The sequence below is a fragment of the Anomaloglossus baeobatrachus genome, chromosome 4, assembly GCF_048569485.1.
Source record: "Anomaloglossus baeobatrachus isolate aAnoBae1 chromosome 4, aAnoBae1.hap1, whole genome shotgun sequence".
NCBI lineage: Eukaryota > Metazoa > Chordata > Amphibia > Anura > Aromobatidae > Anomaloglossus > Anomaloglossus baeobatrachus.
This window is the reverse complement of record NC_134356.1, coordinates 89,880,145-89,895,204: the sequence shown is the minus strand read 5'-3', so window position 1 is coordinate 89,895,204 and position 15,060 is coordinate 89,880,145.

The following is a 15,060-nucleotide window of genomic DNA, read 5'->3' as shown; positions in this document are numbered from 1 at the left end:
TTCACACTGCTCCGGCGGCTTTTACTGTTTTGAAAAAGCCGGCCGCCCATTAAACAATCTGGTATTCCCTGCTTACCCCGCCCACCGGCGCCTATGATTGGTTAGAGTGAGACACGCCCCCCACGCTGAGTGACAGGTGTCTCACTGCACCCAATCACAGCAGCCGGTGGGCGTGTCTATACTGTGTAGTGAAATAAATAATTAAATAATTAAAAAAAACGGCGTGCGGTCCCCCCCCAATTTTAAAACCAGCCAGATAAAGCCATACGGCTGAAGGCTGGTATTCTCAGGATGGGGAGCTCCACGTTATGGGGAGCCCCCCAGCCTAACAATATCAGCCAACAGCCGCCCAGAATTGCCGCATACATTAGATGCGACAGTTCTGGGACTGTACCCGGCTCTTCCCGATTTTGCCCTGGTGCGTTGGCAAATCGGGGTAATAAGGAGTTATTGGCAGCCCATAGCTGCCAATAAGTCCTAGATTAATCATGTCAGGCGTCTATGAGACACCTTCCATGATTAATCTGTAAGTGACAGTAAAAAAACACACACACATGAAAAAATCCTTTATTAGAAATAAAAAACACAAACACATTCCCTCATTACCAATTTATTAACCCCCGACAAACCCTCCATGTCCGGCGTACTCCACAGTCCTCCAGCGTCGCGTCCAGCTCTGCTGCATGGAGGTGACAGGAGCAGCAGAAGACACCGCCGCTCCGGTCACCTCCACGCAGGTAATGAAGACAGCCGCGCGATCAGCTGATCTGTCACTGAAGTTACCCGCGGCCACCGCTGGATCCAGTTACAGCTTACAGCTCTGACAGCTCTGACAGCTCTGAAGCGGACCTTTTTTAAGCTGCGGTGCAGAGCGCACACCTGCGCACATAGCATCAGACACCAAAATCGTATGAGGGATGTCACACGTTACAATTGACTAGTTTCGTACTACCAAACGTCCAATGTATGAGGAATAAACGACGTGTATGCGATCACCGTATTTTCGTTCAATATCGATCGCATGTAGGTTTCACACGCAAACACGTCACGAACGATACCGGATGTGCGTCACTTACAACTTGACCCCGACGACGGATTGAAGGATTTATTGAAGTGTGTAAAGCAGGCTTTATTGTGGTATGGTGCCCTCGATCTGGGGCTCATATTTGAGGGTAAAATAGGTTTACATAAGTGATTTGGTGTTATGTACCAAAATTTGGTAGCTTCGAGGACCTCACCCCAAAATGTGTGGTTATTTATATTGTTATGTTAATTTCTGTTAATAAAATGGCCAAACTATCCAAGAAGGTGTAATGTGGTTATTTATATAGTTTAAGGGTTGGGAAAGGGTTATGAGTGAGGGAAGGGAAAGTATGGAATGGAGGAGATTGGGCCATACACTGTCATGGTAAAATCTTACATAGTGACTAGTGATGAGCGAGTACTAAAAAGCTCAGGTGCTCGAGGCTCGGGCCGAGCATCCCAAGATACTCGTGTACTCGGCCCGAGCACCGAGCCCAATGTTATCCTATGGGAGACCCGAGTATTTTTATGAAATGACCCCCCCGCCCCCCGGCAGCATGTAGAAACCCTAAAAATGTCACAAAAGTCATTTTCTTTATTTCTGTGTCGGTCTCTCTGTCTTGTCTGTCCCTCTCTAAGTCTGTCGGTCATTTCCCCCCCCTCTCTCATACTTACCGTTCCCCGATCTCCGGCGCGGCGCTGCACAGCTGTTATAAAAACTCCGGCGGCTTTTACTGTTTTGAAAAAGCCGGCCGCTCATTAATCAATCTCGTATTCCCTGCTTCCCACGCCCACAGGCGCCTGTGATTGGTTGCAGTCACACACGCCCACCACGCTGAGTGACAGCTGTGTCACTGCACCCAATCACAGCCGCCGGTGGGCGTGTCTATACTGTGCAGTAAAATAAATAAATAAATAATTTAAAAAAACGGCGTGCGGTCACCCCCAATGTTAATACCAGCCAGATAAAGCCATATGGCTGAAGGCTGGTATTCTCAGGATGGGGCGCTCCACGTTATGGGGAGCCCTCCAGCCTAACAATATCAGTCAGCAGCCTCCCAGAATTGCTGCATACATTAGATGCGACAGTTCTGGGACTGTACCCGGCTCTTCCTGATTTGCCCTGGTGCGTTGGCAAATCGGGGTAATAAGGAGTTAATGGCAGCCCATAGCTGCCACTAAATCCTAGATTATTCATGTCTGGCGTCTCCCCGAGAAACCTTCCATGATTAATATGTAAATTACAGTAAATAAACACACACACACCTGAAAAAATCATTTATTAGAAATAAAAAACACAAACCAATTCCCTCGTAACTAGAGTTGAGCGCGGTTCGTGGTTCGTGGTTCTCCAGTTCTAGGCTCGAGTGATTTTGGGGCATGTTCTAGATCGAACTAGAACTCGAGCTTTTTGCAAAAGCTCGATAGTTCTAGAAACGTTCGAGAACGGTTCTAGCAGCCAAAAAACAGCTAAATCTTAGCTTGGTTTCTGCTGTAATAGTGTAAGTCACTCTGTGAATCAAACTATTATCACATTTCAGTGTATAGTGTGCGTGAACAGCGCCTTCAGATCACTGCTGTTTCTATAATGGCGATCGCCATTTTTTTTTTTTTTTTTCTTGTCTTCCTTCCCTAAGCGCGCGCGTCTTGTGGGGCTGGCCAGCATGTCAGCCAATCACAGACACACACACACCTAAGTGGACTTTGAGCCAGAGAAGCAACGGCATGTGTGATAGGATCTGCATGTCACATGTCCCTGCATTATAAAACCGGACATTTTCTTCACGATCGCCATTATCTGCCTTCTGCGTCTTTGGTGTCAGACATCACTGTCGCAGTTCCGTCCTTTGTCCTATCGCCGATACAGCTGTATGCGCTGCATACACAGCGTTAGACAGCTTAGGGAGAGCACATTCTAGCAGTCCTTTTAAGGGCTCGTACCGGCAGGGTCAGAGAGCCATAGGTGACAGGTCCTGCAAACAGCAACAGCGTCTGTGTAGCCCAGGTCAGGGATTTCCTCCCTGCATTTCACCATTAGGAGGGAATAGAAAGGCAGGCTTCCATTCCTCTACCCAGAGCACCACAATCCTGCCACTGTACCCTCTTGTCCTCTGCACACTCCAACTCATTCTAAGTAAGCCATTATACTAGCAAACACTCAGTGTACCTAGTGGCATCCTATCTGTGGCTATTGGACTTTGCTATAGTCCCACTAGTGCAAAGACATTTGCAGAGCACATCTGCCTGCATTGCACACTCCAAGTTTTTTAAACTAAGCAATTTTACTAGCAAACACTCAGTGTACCTAGTGGCATCCTATACGTGGCTATTGGACTTTGCTATAGTCCCACTAGTGCAAAGACATTAGCAGAGCACATCTGCCTGCATTGCACACTCCAAGTTTTTTAAACTCAGCCATTATACTAGCAAACACTCAGTGTACCTAGTGGCATCCTATACGTGGCTATTGGACTTTGCTATAGTCCCACTAGGGCCAAGACATTTGCAGAGCGCATCTGCCTGCGTTGCACACTCCAACAAATTATAACGAAGCCATTATACTAGCAAACACTCAGTGTACCTAGTGGCATCCTATACGTGGCTATTGGACTTTGCTATAGTCCCACTAGTGCCAAGACATTTGCAGCACGTCTGCCTGCGTTGCACACTCCAACGAATTATAACTAAGCCATTATACTAGCACACACTCAGTGTACCTAGTGGCATCCTATACGTGGCTATTGGACTTTGCTATAGTCCCACTAGTGCAAAGACATTAGCAGAGCACATCTGCCTGCATTGCACACTCCAAGTTTTTTAAACTCAGCCATTATACTAGCAAACACTCAGTGTACCTAGTGGCATCCTATACGTGGCTATTGGACTTTGCTATAGTCCCACTAGTGCCAAGACATTTGCAGAGCGCATCTGCCTGCGTTGCACACTCCAACTAATTATAACGAAGCCATTATACTAGCAAACACTCAGTGTACCTAGTGGCATCCTATACGTGGCTATTGGACTTTGCTATAGTCCCACTAGTGCCAAGACATTTGCAGAGCGCATCTGCCTGCGTTGCACACTCCAACTAATTATAACGAAGCCATTATACTAGCAAACACTCAGTGTACCTAGTGGCATCCTATACGTGGCTATTGGACTTTGCTATAGTCCCACTAGTGCCAAGACATTTGCAGAGCGCATCTGCCTGCGTTGCACACTCCAACAAATTATAACGAAGCCATTATACTAGCAAACACTCAGTGTACCTAGTGGCATCCTATACGTGGCTATTGGACTTTGCTATAGTCCCACTAGTGCCAAGACATTTGCAGAGCGCATCTGCCTGCGTTGCACACTCCAACTAATTATAACGAAGCCATTATACTAGCACACACTCAGTGTACCTAGTGGCATCCTATACGTGGCTATTGGACTTTGCTATAGTCCCACTAGTGCCAAGACATTTGCAGAGCACATCTGCCTGCATTGCACACTCCAAGTTTTTTAAACTCAGCCATTATACTAGCAAACAGTCAGTGTACCTAGTGGCATCCTAAACGTGGCTATTGTACTTTTGTCAATTCACAGTATTGGAATGTTATTTGCAGCACGTCTGCCTGCATTGCACACTCTAACTTTTTTAAACTCAGCCATTATACTAGCAAACAGTCAGTGTACCTAGTGGCATCCTAAACGTGGCTATTGTACTTTTGTCAATTCACAGTATTGGAACGTTATTTGCAGCACGTCTGCCTGCATTGCACACTCTAACTTTTTTAAACTCAGCCATTATACTAGCAAACAGTCAGTGTACCTAGTGGCATCCTATACGTGGCTATTGTACTTTTGTCAATTCACAGTATTGGAACGTTATTTGCAGCACGTCTGCCTGCATTGCACACTCTAACTTTTTTAAACTCAGCCATTATACTAGCAAACAGTCAGTGTACCTAGTGGCATCCTAAACGTGGCTATTGTACTTTTGTCAATTCACAGTATTGGAACGTTATTTGCAGCACGTCTGCCTGCATTGCACACTCTAACTTTTTTTAAACTCAGCCATTATACTACCAAACAGTCAGTGTACCTAGTGGCATCCTATACGTGGCTATTGGACTTTGCTATAGTCCCACTAGTGCCAAGACATTTGCAGAGCGCATCTGCCTGCGTTGCACACTCCAACTAATTATAACGAAGCCATTATACTAGCAAACACTCACTGTACCTAGTTGTATCCTAAACGTGGCTATTGTACTTTTGTCAATTCACAGTATTGGAACGTTATTTGCAGCACGTCTGCCTGCATTGCACACTCTATCTTTTTTAAACTCATCCATTATACTAGCAAACACACAGTGTACCTAGTGGCATCCTATACGTGGCTATTGGACTTTGCTATAGTCCCACTAGTGCCAAGACATTTGCAGAGCGCATCTGCCTGCGTTGCACACTCCAACAAATTATAACGAAGCCATTATACTAGCACACACTCAGTGTACCTAGTGGCATCCTATACGTGGCTATTGGACTTTGCTATAGTCCCACTAGTGCAAAGACATTTGCATAGCACGTCTGCCTGCATTGCACACTACAACTTTTTTAAACTAAGCAATTTTACTAGCAAACACTCACTGTACCTAGTTGTATCCTAAACGTGGCTATTGTACTTTTGTCAATTCACACTACTGCAAATCTATGTGCAGCACCTCTGCATGACAACCTCGTGCTCTGTTTTTAATAAGCTATAATGATAGCACAAAATACTGCCATTTTGTGGCATCATATAAATGAATAAAATTATTATAAAAAAAAAAAAAAATTATTATTATTATTATCATAGAACTGGCTGTTGTATTCCATTAGTGCCCCACTGGTGACAAGCTATTTCTAGCACCTCTACATCACACCCTCATGCACATTTTGCTACGCTAATGTTATAGCAAACTCATGGAATTCATTGCTGCATTTCATAATTCGGAGGGATAGAAAGTCAGGCTTCCTTTAGCTTTTCCTTCTGTTCATAGACAGCATCTCCAAGACAAATTTCCCCTCCACGTCTAAGTGTGGAGAGGCAGCTAGTGCGCATGCGTGTGCCGATGTACCCCAGCTGCAGCATAATTACAGTGTTTCGCCTAGTGAGTATGCTCAGCCTGACTGTGCCATTCCTGACGCTAAGTTTTCATTTCGGGATACAGCGCATGCTCCCACACTAAGTGTGAAAAGCCTCTTTGCACAGGTGCTTGCATTCCGTGCCGGGTCTAAGTCCTGTTTTGGGCATAGACACCATGCTAAAGCTGATAGACTTTTTTCAGAGACTGTATTTCATGCTACTGAGCATGCTCAGGCACTTCCTGCATCAGAGACTAGGTCCGGTAATGAACTCTTTGGCCCTGGCCCTGATGTGGGGGTCCCATATAGACCACAGGGCATCAGGTGTCCTCCCAAATGGCTTGCAGAGGCCCACACCTATGACTTGTCACCGCATTATTGATGCTCAGACGATGACTGGTGAGGTGTTTGGGTCATGGCAGCCATGAGGTCATCATTGAAGTTGCGTTTCCAAATAGGACGCTAGTTATGCCACTCATGACGTGTCACTCTACTTTTGTCTCCAGGAGGTGCATTGTGGTTCACCCTGGTTTGGGGCGGACCCAGGTTATAAAAGGGGCTGGAGCCAACAAGGAGGTGCGCAGTCTTCTATTATGCTCCGAAAGAGCACACCTCCATGTGTTGAACCCATTGCGGCTTTAGGCCAGAGGTAGGCAGGGATCGGGTGGTGGATGCAGGCCACCACCACAGTTGGTAACGCAGAACGGTTAAGACCAGCTCCTGTCCTAACAGTCCTGCTTGTGCAGCCCAGTGGCATTAACAGGCCTGCTGCTGCTGATGCGCCTGCTGTCCACAGGTGTGGCCCCTACGCACACGGTCAGCGTACTCAATGGCCCCTGTGTTGTTAACAGGGAGTTCCTGGGCTGGGTGGGCATGTGGACCCTGTGACGCTAACAGGGCTCACAGTCTCCAGATCCGAATGGCGTCTAACTCGGTTCAGGCTACTATTAGTTTCATAGCCACACAGCTCTGTATCCTCCACCAAACCTTCAAGTTGCCAACCTCTCCTTTTCCAACTGGGAGCACGGTGGACACTGACTGCTGATGGGGATATATACCTTTCTCTTTCTTTTCTTATTAATTTTCGTTATATAGCGGTCACAGATTATATACCACTTTATCCAAATCTGCCAGTCCCACTGTAACAGATGTTGTTTATTCAGCAAATGTTACAGTTGCTTAACCACCAAATCCACGGACCAAAACTTTTTTCCCCTTTCCAACACACCTGTTCCCCTTTCCAACAGCATCTGTCCTTTTTCAACTCATTTTGGGATATGACCAAAAGTGCAACTGTGCAGGGACACCGTACTCAACGCCATCTCAGCACAGCAGCCATCCCTCGGTCCCTCCGATGTGGACAAGTAAAAGACCATTTCCTCCTATCCATGACAAAGCGTTGAGATTCACTCTGTGCAGCACTGGTGTTTAGTGGACAAGTAGATCTAAGATTGCGTACCACATTCTGCAGATACTCCTGTATATGTGCGTCTATTTCTATGGCAGGAATTAGTTCGCCAAATTTTGTCTTGTACCGGGGATCTAACAGTGTGGCAACCCAGTATTCAGGATTAGTTCAAATTCATACAATCCGAGGGTCATGTAGGTAGTGCAGCAAGAAGGCGCTCATGTGTCTTGTGCATCCAGGAGGACCAAGTCCTTGGTGTGTTGGTGGCAGAGAGGTGAGAATCGTGCATCCTTCCTCTGCCCTCTACCCAGAACCTCGCACAACCGAAATGTGAGCAAGCTCTCACTCATCTGCTGAGTCTTCCATGCCCATCGCCAGTTCGTCCTCCATTTCTTCATGGGCTCCTGCACTTTCATCAACACTTTTTGCTGATACTATGCGCCCTTGTTAATCCCTCTCCCTCACCATGAATGCCGCATAGGTGCCGCTGACAATCTGGACCTCGTAGATCTTGTTATCCCTTCCGCATATGACTCCTCCTGTACTTCCTCCCCTTCCTCTTGTCCCAACACCTGACTCAGAATAATAATTACAGTGTGCTCCATCATGTAGATGACCAGAATTGTCACGCTGAGAATGACATTGCCAGTGCTAAACATCTTCGTCGACATTTCAAAACTGTGTAGCAGGGTGCATAGGTCCTTGATCTGACACCACTCCAGCAGCGTGATCTGCACCACCTCTGGATCAAGTTATCCCAGGCTATATGTCTTACCGTATTTCAGCAGGGCTCTGCAGTGCTGCCACACACGCTGCAACATGTGCAGATTCCAATTCCTGCGTGTCGAAACATCGCATTTACGGCGTTTAACTGCCAGACCCTAAGACTTCCGGAGTGATGAAAGTTGTTGAGCTGCTGTGTGCGCACGATGGAAGTGAGCACATAGCGAGCGTGCCCACTGCACAAGGCCATGTAGGCCGTGATGGTGTTTTAAAAATTGCTGGCGAATTCGGTTCAACACGTGAGCCCTAAAAGGCACGTGTGTCACATTGCCCTGAGGATGGCCCGCAGCCAGGTTTGCATCATTGCCGCACACGGCTGTTAAGTCACCAACGTAGTCCGCTCCGTCAATTTGTACTCCGGTTGCCAGGTGACAACGTGTTCCTTTCATGAATAGTGCTGATGATGTGAGAGTAGTCGATGCCAGCGGCGCAGGTGGACGCAGGTTATGCTCACCCACTGGGCTGCATTACCTTGACAGATGCAGAATCTCTGGCTGAATGTAGCTGGTGGGTATCTCACAGATGAAATACCATCATTCAGCTACAACCAATGGGAAGACACCACACCCTTTTTTATGCCCATCCTGTCTGCAGACCACTGCCAGACATAGCTATGAACCTCTGGTTAATTTTACCCCCAGTTCAGTTTTATGATTTTGTGTGCTTGTTACCTGACTACTTTTCCTGCTTGCTGTTTATGTACCTTGTTGGCCGATACGCATTTCAACTCTGCTTGTTTTCTGATTCTTTCCTGGCCGTCCCATTCTGTTCCTGTTCCTCAATTAATGTTTTGACCCTGCCTGACTACTATTCTCTGTAATAGCGGTGTGACTCACATTTCCCATACATTTCAAAGTAAAGCTTTGACCGCCTGATGGCATTGAGCTCTGCTGCCAGCATAGTAAGGAGGTGTGTGGTAGTCCTTGTGCGCAGTTGCAAGGAAGGGTGGCCTGACCACACAGGGTTTGCGCCAAGGTAGAGGACCCACACGAGGTTGAAGAGGCAGAAGCAGTGTATTAACTTCTACATACAGAACAAGGATTGAAACAACTCGTGGGGACGGCAAGACTTGTACAGCAGACCCTTCTCCATCTCTCACCATAGTTTGCCAGTGCCCAGTCAGTGACATGTAATGACCCTGTCTATGCTTACTGGTCCAAGTATCTGTGTTGAAATGCACCCTGTCGCACACAGATTTTCTCAAGGAAGTGGTGATGATGTTGTGTGCGACATGCTGGTGTAGCGCGGGCATGCTTTTCTTGGAGAAGCAGTGGTGATTGGGCATGTGGTACTGGGGCACAGCGACAGACATAAGGTCTGTAAAATCCTGTGTGTCCACTACGCGTAAAGGCAGCATTTCGGTAGCCAACAGCTTACAGAGGGATAGAGTCAACCACTTAGCTTTGTCATGGGTCGCAGTAAGTGGCCTTTTATTTGACCACATCTGAGGGAAAGAGATCTGGCTGCTGTCTGTAGACGGTGTTGAGTAGGGTGTCCCTGGAAAAATGCAGGTTTGTGAGAAAAGTGCAGGCGGAGACATGATGTTGCCTTTATCTTGCCTTCAGATCTGTTCATCTTGTATCATTTTTAAAAAACACATCAAGCAAGGGTTACTCCAAGCGGAGTCTACCTTTTTTCCCAACATTGGGCACACAGACACCCCATCAGTGGCAGCACTTGTGCCCTAGTTGCAAACAGGATGTTTTGATTTGCATCAAGCACATTCCAAATCCACAAGCATTTACTCTCCCCAGGATGACACAGGGGTAGTAAATTCCTTCTGGATCCATGACTTGTTCATTTTGATGAACGTCAGTGTGTCCACATTGTCACTGGACAGACGCGTGCGCTTATCTGTCAGCACACACCCAGCAGCACTGAAGAAGACACGTTCAGAGACAACGCTGGCAGCTGCACACGACAAAATCTCCAAGGCGTAACTGGAGAGCTCTGTCAATTTTTCTAGATTTGAAGCCCAAAAGGAGCAAGGCTCCATTTGCAAAGTCATTGCATCGATGTTCATTTGGAGATACTCCTGTATCATCCTCTCCATCCGTTGACTATGTGTCAGACTTGTTGTCTCTGGTGGCCTTGCAAAGGAGGGTCTAAAAAAATTATGAAAATATTCCATAAAATTGCTGTTACCAGCACCAGATACGGTCCTACTGGTACGCGTAGACTGTTGAAGATGACGATGCCGTCCCATGTTTGTCAAGTTACAACTGGGAGAATCACTCCCTTCACCTGCACGGTTGTTTGGTGTAAAAGCCGAGCTAAGATCGAGTAACAGCTTATGCTGATACTCCAGCATACGTGCGTCCCTTTCTATGGGTGGAATTATGTCACAAAATTTGGACTTGTCCCGGGGATCTAATAGTGTGGCAAGCCAGTAGTCATCATCACTTCTAATTTTGACAATCCGAGGGTCATGTTGGAGGTAGTGCAACAAGAAGGCACTCATGTGTCTTGCGCAGCCATGCGGACCAAGTCCACGCTGTGTTTGTGGCATAGAGGTCCTAACCGTTCTTTCTTCCTCTGACATCTCCCCCCAACCTCTTTCAACTGAATTTTGACCAAGGTGACAGTCTCGTCGATTCTGGCCACATCTAGTCAGGAGTTTCAGGCAGCGTTAGAAGCTGACGACAGCCTGAAAGCTCTAAAGGAGCAGGCGGCACAGCCTCCCTCGGACTCGGACCCGGAGCGAGTGGTCTGGGACCAAGGACGGCTGTACCGGGCCACGGTCCAGCAGGGTTCACCGGAGGCGTGGCCCAGGGACCGACAGTTAGTGGTACCCTATCCGTTCCGGACGGAGTTGTTGCGGATCGCACATGAGATTCCGATGGCCGGACACCTAGGGATCGCTAAGACCAAGGCCAGGTTAAACCAGCATTTCTACTGGCCGAAAATGGGGGCCGATGTGGCTGCCTACTGCCGTTCGTGTGAAACCTGTCAGAGAGTGGGGAAGGCGGGGCCACACCCCAAAGCCCCACTAGTATCTCTGCCAATCATCGATGAGCCTTTCAGGAGGGTGGCTGTGGATCTGGTCGGCCCGCTGGCCATCCCCAGCAGCTCCGGGAAACGCTTCATACTGACGGTAGTGGACTATGCCACCCGGTACCCAGAAGCAGTGGCCTTGTCGTCCATTCGGGCTGACAAGGTGGCCACCGCATTGCTGGAGATTTTCTCCCGAGTGGGTTTTCCCCAGGAAATGCTCACTGACCGGGGGACCCAATTCATGTCCCAGCTGATGGAGGCCCTCTGTAAGCAAGTCCAGGTGCGACATCTGGTGGCCAGCCCGTACCATCCACAGACTAATGGCCTGTGCGAGCGGTTCAATGGCACCTTAAAGCAGATGCTTAAGATGTTGGTCGACTCCCATGGGCGTGACTGGGAGCGGTATCTCCCACACCTGTTATTTGCTTACCGGGAGGTTCCACAGGCCTCAACAGGATTCTCACCGTTTGAGCTCCTGTACGGGCGACGTGTGCGGGGCCCCCTGGCTCTGGTGAAAGAGGCTTGGGAAGGGGATTTGGCCACCCCTGGAGTGTCGGTTATCGAGTATGTCATGCGCTTCCGGGACAAAATGCAGGCCTTGACGCAACTGGTACACGACAATATGGCTCAAGCCCAGGCCGATCAGAAGCGTTGGTACGACCAGAACGCTTGTGAGAGGACCTACCAAGTGGGTCAAGAGGTGTGGGTACTGGTCCCCGTACCACAGGACAAGCTTCAGGCAGCCTGGGAAGGCCCATACCTCGTGTACCAGCAGCTCAACCCTGTGACGTACCTGGTCACCCTGGACCCTGCCCGTGGAAGGCGGAAGCCCTTCCATGTGAACATGATGAAGGCACATCATGAGCGGGAGGCATGTGCGCTCCCCGTGTGCAACCTGCCCGAGGAGGGAGAAGCGGAAACCCTCTTGGATATGCTAGCCCAGGTTAGGGCAGGCGGATCCATTGAGGATGTGGAGGTTGGCCACCAGCTCTTGGAGGACCAACGGTCCCAGCTGTGGGCCACCCTACACCCCTTCCGGGGGTTGTTTACCAACCAGCCCGGAAGGACTGACTTGGCTGTCCATCACGTGGACACTGGGGATCATCCCCCGATCCGGCGTTCAGCATATCGGGTCTCCCTGGAGGTGCAGCAACACATGCGCCAGGAGATTGACGAGATGCTGAAGCTGGGGGTGATCCAGGCATCCAACAGCGCTTGGGCCTCGCCTGTAGTCCTCGTCCCTAAGAAGGACCGAACCACTCGGTTCTGCGTGGACTACAGGGGGCTCAATGCTGTCACGGTCGCCGATGCGTACCCAATGCCACGCATCGATGACCTGCTCGATCAGTTGGCCGGGGCTCAGTACCTGACCATCATGGATCTGAGCCGGGGATATTGGCAGATCCCCCTGACTCGCAAGGCCAGGGAACGCTCTGCCTTTATTACCCCATTTGGACTGTACGAGTCCACGGTGATGCCATTCGGGATGAGGAATGCCCCTGCCACTTTCCAGCGGATGGTCAACACCCTGCTCAAGGGACTTGAAAGGTACGCGGCCGCGTACCTGGATGACATTGCCGTCTTCAGTCCCACCTGGGAGGACCACCTAGAGCATCTAGCACAGGTGCTCAGGCGGATCCACCGGGCAGGTTTGACCATCAAGCCGGGAAAGTGTCAGCTGGCCATGAGCGAGGTCCAGTACCTCGGTCACCGGGTAGGTGAGGGAACGCTGAAGCCCGAGCCTGAGAAAGTGGAGGCCATCGCATCCTGGCCCACCCCCAGGACCAAGAAGCAGGTGATGTCCTTCTTGGGGACCGCTGGGTACTATAGGAGGTTTGTTCCATGCTATAGTAGCCTGGCAAAGCCCTTGACGGACCTCACCAAGAAGAAGCTGCCCTCTGCAGTCGATTGGACAATGGACTGCGAGACAGCCTTCCGGGCCCTAAAGGACGCCCTGTCCAGCCCGCCCGTGCTACAGGCAGCCGACTTCACGCGGCCGTTTGTAGTACAGACCGACGCCAGTGACTTCGGCCTCGGTGCGGTGCTCAGCCAGGTGGACTCTGCGAGCCAAGAGCACCCAGTCTTGTACCTGAGCAGGAAGCTGTTACCAAGGGAAGTGGCCTATTCTACAATGGAGAAGGAGTGCCTGGCCATAGTGTGGGCCCTGCAGCGTCTGCAACCCTATCTATACGGGCGCCACTTCATCGTGGAGACGGACCACAATCCCCTCAGCTGGTTGCACACCGTCTCTGGGACGAATGGGCGATTGTTGCGATGGAGCCTTGCGCTCCAGCAATACGACTTCACCATTCGCCACAAAAGGGGCCGTGACCACGGGAACGCAGACGGGCTGTCCCGACAAGGAGAGGTCGCGGACGGGCGCACGGGGGAACACCGGAGTGTGCTGCCCCCTAGCGCCCTCAAAAGGGGGGAGGTGTGAGGTAAATCCTGGGATATGAAGAGGAATTATGACTAGAAGTCATAATTGCTCTCATCACTCCCTGGCAGTGCCCCCTCCCTTCTTGTGCTCAAATGTCCAGCATCTGTGAAGGTGTCACATCCCACTTACACCTCCAACAGCCATCTCCTCTGATATGGAGATGAGATGATGTGAGGACAATGGACCCAGGATGACTCCCTGCCGTCACCCTGTAACAAGAGTTGTATCTCATTAGCAAGGCTTGGAAGTAGCCAGACAGAACGACTCCAGTAAAAAATGGTTCATATCTCGCAAGCCATATCTCCGATAAATATGGCAACCATAAAAATGGTGTTTGCGCAGGCGGACGATGCTGGCACACCTTTTTTATGGAAGGGGGAGCTTGGGAAATACCCCAGGCGTGATATCAGCCATATGGGAACTCGTAGACAGGTCATGAGTCCCCTCGTTCTGTAGCTAAATTCATAACTGTCACAATGAGAGCATTGGCGTCTGCCTACGACGCTCCCAGGCAAAGTTATGGCCAATATCCCCTTTGCTGGATAATTCTGATCCATGCAGGGGGAGTGGCAGTGCTTCCCTGTGAGGTCACTAAGGTAGGAGGGGACCTGGATCTGCCCAGGTTGATAACCCTACTTCGGCCATTTTCCAGTGTTCTTCTGCTCGGGGGCCTGGTTGGGAAAGACCTGTGAGGAAGAATCCTAGAAACCTGGTCTACAGCGCCCCCCTGTGGCCAGACACACAAGGTAACTGATTGAATTGCATATCTGTTTGTAAACCATGCTTTATCTGTAACTGTACTCTGACATATGTATATTCTGTAGATTCCCTATTGTATATATTGTAGTTTCTAGTGTGCTTTAGGCGATTAAATTATATAATTAATCTTGGGCTGTTCTGTTATCTCGATCTTGAATCCCACGTCTGTGTGTTCGGCTAATAGTTACCGTAAATCGGTTGGTGGCAGCGAATTGTGCCAAGGATTATTGTGGGGAGGCCAGTGAGATTCGGGAAGATATTATATATTCCGCCCGCGGAGGTCGGGGGAATATATACCTTACTCTCACCGGGGACCCTTCCATAATCGGCATAAGTAGTATAGCGGCCTCCTTGCTTATTGTCGGGCAATTCCATAATTGGCCTGACTATAAGAGGGGCGCTAGAGAGCGCGTCATGTGCTCTGTCTGTCGGGAGGTATAAAGGAGGGGTGACACCCCCTTGCTACCCCCCGATTGTGACGTACTGGTAGCCAGCGCGGGGGATTTCTGAGTGACCCCCCGGTGGTTCGTGACAGTCATGC